We start from the raw sequence: 10735 nt of genomic DNA on the forward strand, positions 1-10735 counted from the left end.
TAAATGTTCAAAGGTTGTAAAGGAGCAATGCCAAAATATTTTTTATTTTAATTAATTGTTTAAACTTTTGATATTACCAGACTAATAATTTTTTTCTTAAATAAAAACGGTATTTTACTTATTGTTTTACAAAGATATGTTTATGCATTTTATAAATGTACAAAAATATTTATTGAAAATGTTACAATTTACGTTAAAAAAATTATAAACTTTATCTATTGTCAAAATTTTCTTCCACCGGCCATGGTGGTATGTTAAGACCGACCATCAGTGGTAAGCACGAATTCTTTTTTAAAAAAAAAGTTACTATGTTTATCTCGTAAGTATAAACAAATAATTAATATTCAAATTATTTTTTGGATAGCATTTTTATAGCCATTGCTCACCTATAAATTTATTTGCCAAAAAATTTGAGTTTCGCCAGAATAACAACGTTTCCAGACTTTTGGAACTCCCTGTACAGGATATTCGGTAAATCGCCTGCCATCGCTGTACTGCGACTTCACAGGATTCAGAAAAGTATCGTGCAATCAAAAAATAAATAAATTAGAGTAGGCGACGATTAATATTCTACAGTTGGCAACACGTTGGTTGGGAATCTGGGCTGGAAATTTTCCACACAAGCCGAAAGTGAAAATGACCATTCACCGTTTTCGTCTTATACAGCATTTTTGTAATAACTTACAACAATAAAAAATTTCTGCTCTAAAGTGAACATTATTTCACTCAAAATAAATAAATGCACACTTGTCAAAGTTTCCGCTGACATTTGATGTCAAAAATCAAGATTGCCATCTGAAGGACATTAATCACCGTCTACTCTAATTTATTTTTTTTTTGATCCCACGATATTATTCTGTATTTGCATTTTTCTTTTTGTCATTATGTGGAAAACTAGAGAAAATTAAAAACTACCAATGAGTAAACAAAACACATTTTGTTACCACTTGTTGTGTTGTATCAAATAATATACAGTGTCCCGGGATAGGCGAAACGACGCTTGTAAAAGACAAAAAAAATCCATTTAAATTTTCATTTTTTGGGGTTCAGCCCTGCTTGGTTAAAGATTAATGTCTAACATATTTAAATTTTGAAAAATCAAGTACGTATGCCTTAAAGATTTTCAAAAGAACTATTTTTTGTAGAGTAAAGTGCCTTTTATGTAGCAGATACAACAAAAAGTTATTAAGAGAAGTTGTTTAGAATCAACTTTTAGGCCCCTGTACCAAATTTCATCGGCCAACTATGATTTTTAATTTTTTTCCTAGATAATTGCTTTTTCTTAACAGAAACGTCAAAAATGTTTTTATAAGAAAGCCCCCTGAACTTGACACTTTTCTCTGGGCGCGAGTTCTGAAACACCCTGTATTTTTAATTTCATTCAAAAAACAAAAACAATGCTTCTAATTAGAAAGCTTTGTTTCAGCATTGTGCCTGCTGTTTGTTTTTTTTTGCAAAAAGAATTCAGCAACTAGAAAGCTTTAATTACTTTACTGCATCGATTTATCTGAAACTTTACTCGTATCTTTTTGTGTCAGAATCAAATGTTGACAGAAATGGAGTTAATTTCGTTGATTAGTGTTTAGCACCGCGCGTTTATTCGTTGCATTTGGTTAAAGGGATTTCCGCATCGGCAATTGCACATGTCTGAGTGAGGAAAACTTGATTAAATAAGAGACAATCTGATTATTTCAATTTCGGACGCGTCAAGGAAACGCTTTGTTTTTATCAGCGCTTTATTTCAAGCTGATTCGAACTGTTGATGAGTAAGATAATCGAATTAAAATCATTGGATTATAATAAACCAATTTCCTTAATTAATTCGCCATGTCTGCAAATCTGAAACCGGATTTTCGTAAAACAACGACGAGGCTATTTCAACAAACTTCACGATTTTAAACAAACAAATTTTCTTTAACTGAAGATGCAACCAGACACTGTTTAATTAAATTTTCATGGATATGAGACAGATGACTCTACATACGAGCTTTCCGAATGTAAGAAGCTAAAATGTTGATTAAATTTTACGGTTTTCACTTTCTTCATAATAAAACTGCATGCCAGAGTATTTAAAGAATTATTTGGCGAGTTTATTAACTAAGAATTAAATAAATCCAATAAAAACCAAAAGTCTTATTAGTGTAAAGTAAAGTTTCTCAAAATAAAAATAAATATCTTTCATGTTTCATTCAACTTTTCTAATGAGCGCTACATAATTCAAAAGTACCTAATGAAAATTTCATAAAGACAGGACCTGTTGTATCGATTACTTTGCAAACTTCACAACTTGGATTTAATCTAGACGACAAATATCCTTAAAAATATCAATATCCCAATTAAAATGAACATTAAACACCAAGTTAGAAAAAAGTTTTTGTCTCAGGTATTGATTTATAAATAAAATATTAAAGAGAACAAAAAAAATTATACAGGATACGCCAGAACTCGCGATACAAAAAACATGGAAAAAATGTTAAAAAAAAATTATCTCTTAAAATTTCGAAGTTATGAGGGTTTAACTTTGCACTTTGACTCTATTTATTTCTGTTGGAAAAATAGGAAACAAGGAAGCTGTATCCTAAATTGTAACTCTTTTCAATGTTATTTTTGGCTTTTAATGGCAAAATTTTTGTCCCTTTACTAAATAATTGTAAAAAAACATATACAAGATCATCAGTATCATTAAATAGATGTAAAAAAATGTCAAATGTCAAAAAATAAATGTCAAAATTTTTTGACAGATAGAATTTTTTAAACATTTTTTTCATGTTTCGGGTATCTTACCTTACTTGAAAATTTTCTCTGGGGCGCGAGTTCTGGCGCAGCCTGTATATCTCATCGGAAAAAAATAAGTGTAATGTTATATGTATATGAATAAAAAATTAAAATCATTTATTTATAAACAATATTTATAAAATGTTAACAGAAACAAGAAAAAGTCTTTAAATATTTTTTTTTGAAATGAAATTTGTTTTTGAAAAATTTGTTTCCCATACTGGCAACAATCGTGTAAACTTGTGTACGTTCAGAAATTTCCGATGTATAGTACAAATTTCTACGAGCACTACTTTGTGGTTTCTCATCGAATAAGTAAATGATATGTTTATTTGCAGTTTGCAACCTTGTTGGTATCGTCCATTTGGAGTAGTTGATGCGGAAACTACTCCATTTTTTAATTTTAATGTATCCTTTATTATCTGATCGTGCTTGTTTTAGTGTCACACAAAAGATAACATCGCTATTTTTACTGTTGTACAATTTGTTATGTGAGTGTTGTACTAATTACTAGACAAATATACTCGTAGATAAACCGGATTAAAAAACGCTTCTGGCGCTAACAATGTGTCTGTTTTTTTTATTTAAATTGAATTCTGCTTGACGCACCATTTACTAAACCGTTTGTTTGTATGTTTGTCGATGTGGCGGCGGCGGCAGCTCGCAGGCTAATTTAAAAATTGATGATTTGTTTTGTAAGCAATGTGATGGTTCGAAATTAAACATTATCGGTGTGGGCAAGCCAATTATTGACGAAAACAGAAGCGGAAGCCGGAAGCATTAGCTGGTTATCTCCCAGCTCTCCCAATCAAATCAATCACTTCACATAAGTTTAGTGGCTGTTTCCCACATTGCAAATGTCTGTTACGACACTGATACGACAATTACGATGCAAATTTATGGATTCGGTCAAAATTACTAAAGGGACCGAAAATTAATGTTAACAAGGAGACAAGGCACGAATCATAATTTACTTCAAAAGAACGAATTTTCGGAAATATTTTCATTCAAATTTAACACCAACATGACATCACACACGCACTCAATATCTGATACGTGAATTTTAATGAGTGACAGCACACGTAATGTGGAACTTAATTGCGGAATGTTTGAATGGATTTTGGCATTAATTAAAAACTAGGTTGCGAGTTGATAAATAGCACGATTGATTTGGACCTAATTAAAAATTTGAACGAAATAGCACGAGATTTTTTTTGTTTAGTTGTAGTAATCGTAGTAATAAAACGCATGAGTAATGAAAAATGACTTTAGTACCGAGATGCATATTAAATTTTTTCCGAAACTTCAATGGATCCACTGTTGTCAGATTTCTCGTTTCGATAGTACCATCTCGTTCATAAACCGCAAAATAACTAGCCACTATACAAAACCACGAAACAGAATGAAAAACTAATACTTATTTATAAATATAGGGATTATGTCTTTATCTCATGTTTACCTAGATTAAGACACTGGTTTGATAATACCGTTATTAATGTTCGCAACCCGCAACACAAAAAATTGATGAATAATAAAACCGTTTGGTGCTGATTTTATACCCTTTACAAATGATATTATGACATTATAATACGATTTCGAAAAAAACACACTTCTCAGTCTTGCTAAGAAAATGACAAAAATAAGAGAAGTTTTTTTGAAATTGCGTGCCTACAAAAGTAAGGTCATTAGTAGTCTATATCAGATATTTTTTTAAATATGTAGTATCTTCGTCTTTCTAAAAAAAAAATGTTTTCATGATCGTTCCCTTAGATACATAAGGTGAAAAGTAACTGTTATGTACTTGCGTTGGGATAGGTGTAAGAGAATAATCTGATCCCCTTAAAATAAAAATGCCTTTATTCTCACAAGGTCTAGGCCCGACTCACTTCAGCGGACAAGGACGCAAAAGAAACAAAAAACAGATAAACTGCTGATACACAGCAGTAACTAAATATATAAATTTTTCAATTTATATACTTGATTTGACATATGTCACAATTAACCTCAAAATTTTCAATAAATTTATGCTTTTTATGAAATTTCGCTGACGATCATAAAAATTGTTGTTCGATACACGTGCGCTGTCTTATTTTTCAGGTCTTCGACCTCCACTGCAGCACTCAGCTTCGCTTCGTACCGCAAAATTCGGTCTCAGGCCTGAAAAATAATTTGACAGCGCACTTGTATCGAAAACAACTATTTTATTTTATTTTTTTCATTTTTAAATTCAAATTACTTTTGCAGTTTATCCAAGAAAAAACAATTTTCAGTTACTTTTTTTACCAAGAACTAACTATTCACAGACACTTGTGAAATATTTTGTAATAAAACTCTCTATTTGGTCTTTATTAATTTTGAAATAGTGAGCAGCTTACTCATAAAAGTGCATTTAACCAGTAATTAACAATAAATAAACTTGTACTGCAATTGCAAATGAAAATTTATGATTATGACCAATAAAATTATTATTGTTTTATTTTATAAAACATCACTTCATTTCTAGCATTTATCATTGTTGTATATCTGTAATATATTGTTAGCAAATCAAAATATTTCAAATATGTACCTTCTTTAAATAATAGTATAAGGGTCTTACAATGTATTTTATCTGCAAACGTCAGAAAAATGACGCTTTTATGACTAATTGACACAAGAGAAAGTTTTTCCTTTCAGACATGGAGTAAAAACAGTGTTTTTTCGCCTAAGCGTGTTTCACCTTTACCTGACATTTACATTGACTTCTACCAATGTTGTCTCCTTCTTGTCTCTTTTTCTCTCTCTTTCGCTGCTTCAGCATTTTCCGGAGAGGTATGTATGTACAGTGTTAGATTATCGCATTCGACCTTATGCACTATAAACTACACTACTTATTCACTAGTGAAATGAATCAAAACTTACGAAAATCTCAACACAAATTCCGAAACTGACGTGTGACGTTTGTTATGATCTATGGTTATGATTTTATTGAAAAAGCGTCCTGATTATTTTGGTAATTTACTTGAAAATTATTGTGTTGCTCTTTTCTCTCCATCTGAGTCATTTGCGGATAAAATAGTATAGGTATGTTAGTTGGAGTAAAAGTGAGTTTATGTGGCTCAGCTGAATCATTTACTTCACTCCGTTCGGCAAAATGAACGTTCAGCTTCCCCACATAAACAATCACTTTTACTCCTAATAACATAATGTACTATTATTCATGCAAAGGATAATAATTAATTAAGTGGATAAAATACATTGTAAGACCCGTATGCATACAACATTTTATACACAAGCAGACAATATAGACTAAATTAATATTTTGAAAAATTTTCATGTAACATTTTGAAGTGACGTTTGTCAAATTAATTTTTATTCGGAAATAAGCAGGACTAATCACGAGACGGTTGCCATTTATTTTTCATAAGACCCATGCGTTTTATTAATATTATAAAACGTCTCATAGAAGTAGTGAACGATCAAGATAATTTGTAATCGAGTCGTCCTTGGATGCAAAAACGTATGTCTGTAAAATGTCAAGTAAAACGACAACTCTAAAGGAAAAATGGCATGATGATCAAAAAGGTGATGATTATAATAACTACCTAAATTTATAATATACTTTCAAAAAAGTACGGCCCTACTCGTATTATGATATGATACATCGGCGGCTAATTCCAGCCCATTTTGCCGTTTTACGACTTGTCATTTTATTTGACGTTTCCCGTGAAGTTAGTTCAAAAATAGACATACGTTCTCGGATGCAAAGATGACTCGATTACAAATTATCTTGATCGCTCGATATTATGATCTAATAATAGACTGGCTGTGGATAAAAAAAATAAAATTAATTTATACGAAAAATAAGTTTAATCGGCGTAATATTCAAACATATTTCGTTCTAATTTAAAATATTATTTTATAGATAAAATTGCAATAACATTTTAATAATAGAACCGCTGCAGACATGTTAATTAGATATAAATGCAGATATGAAGACACAAATATTTTACAATACGAAAAAAAGACGAAATTAAAATTAATTAACTGACGATAAACAAATACGTAGTATAAAGTTATTTATGTTGCATTAATAAAAAAGAATTGTTCTTTAAATTAATAAACCATAATAGCATTATTAGTATGTACACCTCTCGGGACTTTTGTCACTCTGTCACTTGCCACTATTGCGATAGAAGTCCCGAGATATATGAACAAACACGAGAAATGGTATATTAAAAAAGAAGTGTTACAAACACTCTCATTGTGATATGAGTAGGTTTTGACACGAGCCAGGAAGTGGCGAGTGTTACAAATGCACGAGTATCGCAATGAGAGGTTGTAACACGCGTTTTTTACACTATTTTTTTTCTATTGAGCACTTTTTTATTGAATTTATTATTATATTTGACAGTAAAAAATTTTGCCATTTGACGTATGCGGTACCCAAACTGCTTGGCCAATGATAGCCAAAGTATTGCATAAAATATCGCTAAAAAACGGTGTCACAAAATTGCAATTTTATGCAATAAAATAAAGTTGCACAAAATGCTCATTGTGACACCGAAATAGGCAATAGTATATTATGATACGAGTTTAATAAGAAGCATTTTGTCGCCCGCACGTGTTTAGGACACGACGAGCGCAGCGAGAAGTGTCATAAAGCAGTAAGTGCGACAAAATGCCTTATAAACGAGATATCATACAGTATTTTTTCTACTTTGCACTTTTTTTTGTCAATGTTATTATTAATACATAATTTTCTTTAAGAAATGGTTTGTTAAATTTTTCATTAAAAAAATTTAATATTTCCATTTAATTAATTTGACGTGTGTCAATGCAAAATAAATTGCAACTTAATTCGAATTAGTTAAATTCTGATTTAAATTTTCATTTCGTTTTCTGTAAACCGGCTCCTAAAGGAATTTATCTTGAAACTACGTCAAGTTTGCAATCCGATAATTTACGACCCTGCCTGCTTGCGGTTAGAAAGGTCGGCATCCAGCAGGAGCTGGTTTATTGAGGCGTCATTTTCATTTTGTTCCACTGTACAATGTTCCCAGAAATCTTGATCGCTTAGAAGTTATAGTTGAATTAATATTTTGGATATTTTTGACTTTATCACCATTTTTCTCGATAACTATTTAAGGTAGAACAATTATCTTTTTTTTTTTAAAGAGAAAGAATAAAATTTGCTTTCCAACGGTAGCAAACAAAAAGGACTAGTGTTAATAATTCGAAGTTATTTGCAATAAACCGCTTCAGGTACCGAAATCGTCTAAAATTTCGACAAAAATCGAAAAAATTATAAATTTCTACAAAGCATAAGTAAGGGAAAGCGTATAAAAAAGCATAAGAGCTTTTTTTTGTTTCGGTGTCAGTGGATATTTTTGCGACAAAATACTCTCTGTGACACTGTTTTTAGAAACATTTTATGGTACATTTTTACCATCACTGACTGTGCCATACTGAGAGAAATTGTTGTAGATCGAAACTAATGCAATTTGAGCAATTTTCAAGCAATTTGAGTAACTGTCAAGTACAGGATGCACCAGAACTCGCGCCCCAGAGAAAAATACCATATAAGGTAAAATATCAGGAACATGAAAGAAATGTAAAAAAAATATTATCTATAAAAATTTCGAAGTTATGCGGGTTTAAAGTTTGCACTTTGACTCTATTTATTTCTGTTGGAAAAATAATTTTACAAGTTTTTTTGCTATTGACTATTAAAAGAGGAAACAAGGAAGCTGTGTCTTAAATTGTAACTCTGTTCAATGTTATTTGTCGCTTTCATTGCCAAAATTTTTGTACCTTCACTAAATAATTGTAAAAAAACATATACAAGATCATCAGTATCATTAAATCGACATAAAAAATGTCAAATGTCAAAAAATAAGTGTCAAAAAATAAGTGTCAAAATTTTTTAAACATTTTTTTCATGTTCCTGGTATCTTACCTTTCTTGAAAATTTTCTCTAGGGCGCAAGTTCTGGCGGACCCTGAATAATAATCAATTCAATTTAAAAATCGCTCCATAAAAAAACTGTATAAAAAACAGGTGTTACAACGTCTCATTGTGATATTCGAATGAGTACCCGAAATTTTTTACATAAGTAAACCCTCCTAAACTTTATCTATGGCTGCGCCACTGGGTATATCAAGCTGTTATTTTTCTGGTTCTCACTTTTACTGCTCATACAGAAAAGTGGAATGCTTATTATTTGAAATATCTCCTTATACATCCCAACTCTTAAGAGATTATTGGCAATTTGTTTTGCTCGGTTTAAGCTTCACATTTAATAATTCAAATTTAATTTCGAGCAAGCGGCATTCTTCGTTTTAATGAAAATTGGAAAATTACTAATCACCTTATAGTAAGTAAACTAAACTTTTATCTTTCAACATTACGAGGATCAAATAAATTTGGCCAAGAATTGTACTAGTAATTCGTTCACTCACATTATCTCTCAAACGACATAAATTTGTCTTACTTTAATTCATGCTTTAATAGTAAACTATATAATCTCTTCTAAGACTTATTAAGCGAGTTTAAACACGTTTTATCTGGCGCGAGAATTTTTCAAATGAATAAATCGGTATTTAATAATTGGTTAGTGTCACGAGGAAAAGATTGCTGAAATCTTTAATATGAAAGACCACGAAATTATTAAAGTCGTTAGAAAAATCGTCACGTTTAGAGAAAGTTTGCACGAAAGATTTAGTAATGCTGCAAAATCTTAAATTTAAAGTCACGTTCCAAAGAAATGCAAGAATTTCGCACCGATTTAACCCAAACTTACTCCAAATTATAACAAAGACACTAAAGAATTTAATCTTTAATTACTTAGGCTGTAATAACGACACAATTTACGATTTTTCAGCTAAACTCAGATTAGACACCGAATTACCCTTTTCGCGTTTTCCCTCATTTCAGCTGCTTTAAAAGAGAGTAATTACAGTACGGTAATTAATTTTCAACTTTATCAGAAATAAATAAACTGTTTACAAACTAGCAAGTGATGTAAATTTCAGCCGAAAAATCCTTTTGTATCAGAGGTAGAGACAAATAATAATAATATTCCAAATGCAAAGTCTCTATTTGATGTGGTTTCCAAGCAAGTTGCTTGTCTCTCATCAAACCCTCAGTGTTAACACAAACATAACCGTCGGTTAAATACAAACTACTCAAAAGTTATTATCACTCACCATGTTTAAAGGCACCTGAAAGCTCCTTAGTAAAGTAGAATTTTCATGGAAAAACAAATACGAGAACGATTACACAACGAAGAAAGGAACCAACTCTTAGAAAAACATCGAATAAACTTCTCCTTGCAAAACGTGATTAAAAAAGCCGCAAAGATAAATTTCTCGACTCTAAAACAATGAAAGATGTCTTTCAAGTAGTTTGAATGTGGTGGTGTCTAGACGTGTAGGTAAATCCGGTCCTGGTAAGCCATTGTTTGGTCCCCTAAGTGAGCGAAATGCCTTTATCTAATATCCCGAGTTGGCAGGCGTTGCCAGGCGATCATTAGGGAAGGAGGTGCGAACAACGATGGGAAGGAATAATTTCCTAAAATATTCCGAATATTTCCCTCCGGAATTAATTATGCGTTATCCCAATCAAATTGATCTGTATAAGGCGGACGGGGACTTTAGGAATGTCGCCTAAGGTTAATTAGCCACTTGTTGTATGATGTACCCTTGTCAAAATCATTAAAAATTAGGCAGAGAATGAGGGCAAGAATAACGCAAAGAAGGTTTAATTGGACACTTGTTGGCGGCGAAACTGACCTCTAACAAGCGATGAGGCAGAAACGCTGGCTAATTATTTAAAAAAAACATAAAAACACAAATTGTGCCAAAACATTTCTTTTTATAAATTATTCATCAAATACTCAGTTCCAAATTTACACAATTGTGCATTTTAAAATGTCATCCTCATAACTGCATATTTTGAGACCAAACAAGTCACAAATATATAC

The 10735-nt window shown here is 31.3% G+C and overlaps 1 protein-coding gene across 2 annotated transcripts in view; it reads right to left on the reverse strand.

Annotated features, from left to right (window-relative positions):
• The window catches only part of LOC123008869 (5-hydroxytryptamine receptor-like), a 145106-nt gene that overhangs the window by 99547 nt on the left and 34824 nt on the right, over positions 1 to 10735 (reverse strand). Inside the window, exon 1 of one of the 2 annotated variants that reach the window (XM_044404911.1) lies at positions 9960 to 10069. The exons of the other annotated variant lie outside the window; for it this stretch is intronic. The gene's annotated coding sequence lies outside the window, so the exon portion shown is untranslated. Of the gene's footprint in view, positions 1 to 9959; positions 10070 to 10735 lie in introns of those variants that run through there. 2 annotated transcript variants of the gene reach the window in all.

Source organism: Tribolium madens, unplaced genomic scaffold, assembly GCF_015345945.1.
Source record: "Tribolium madens isolate multiple individuals breed KSU strain unplaced genomic scaffold, Tmad_KSU_1.1 Scaffold_19;HRSCAF=116;Tcas5.2_LG9, whole genome shotgun sequence".
In the NCBI taxonomy this organism is placed as follows: Eukaryota; Metazoa; Arthropoda; class Insecta; order Coleoptera; family Tenebrionidae; genus Tribolium; species Tribolium madens.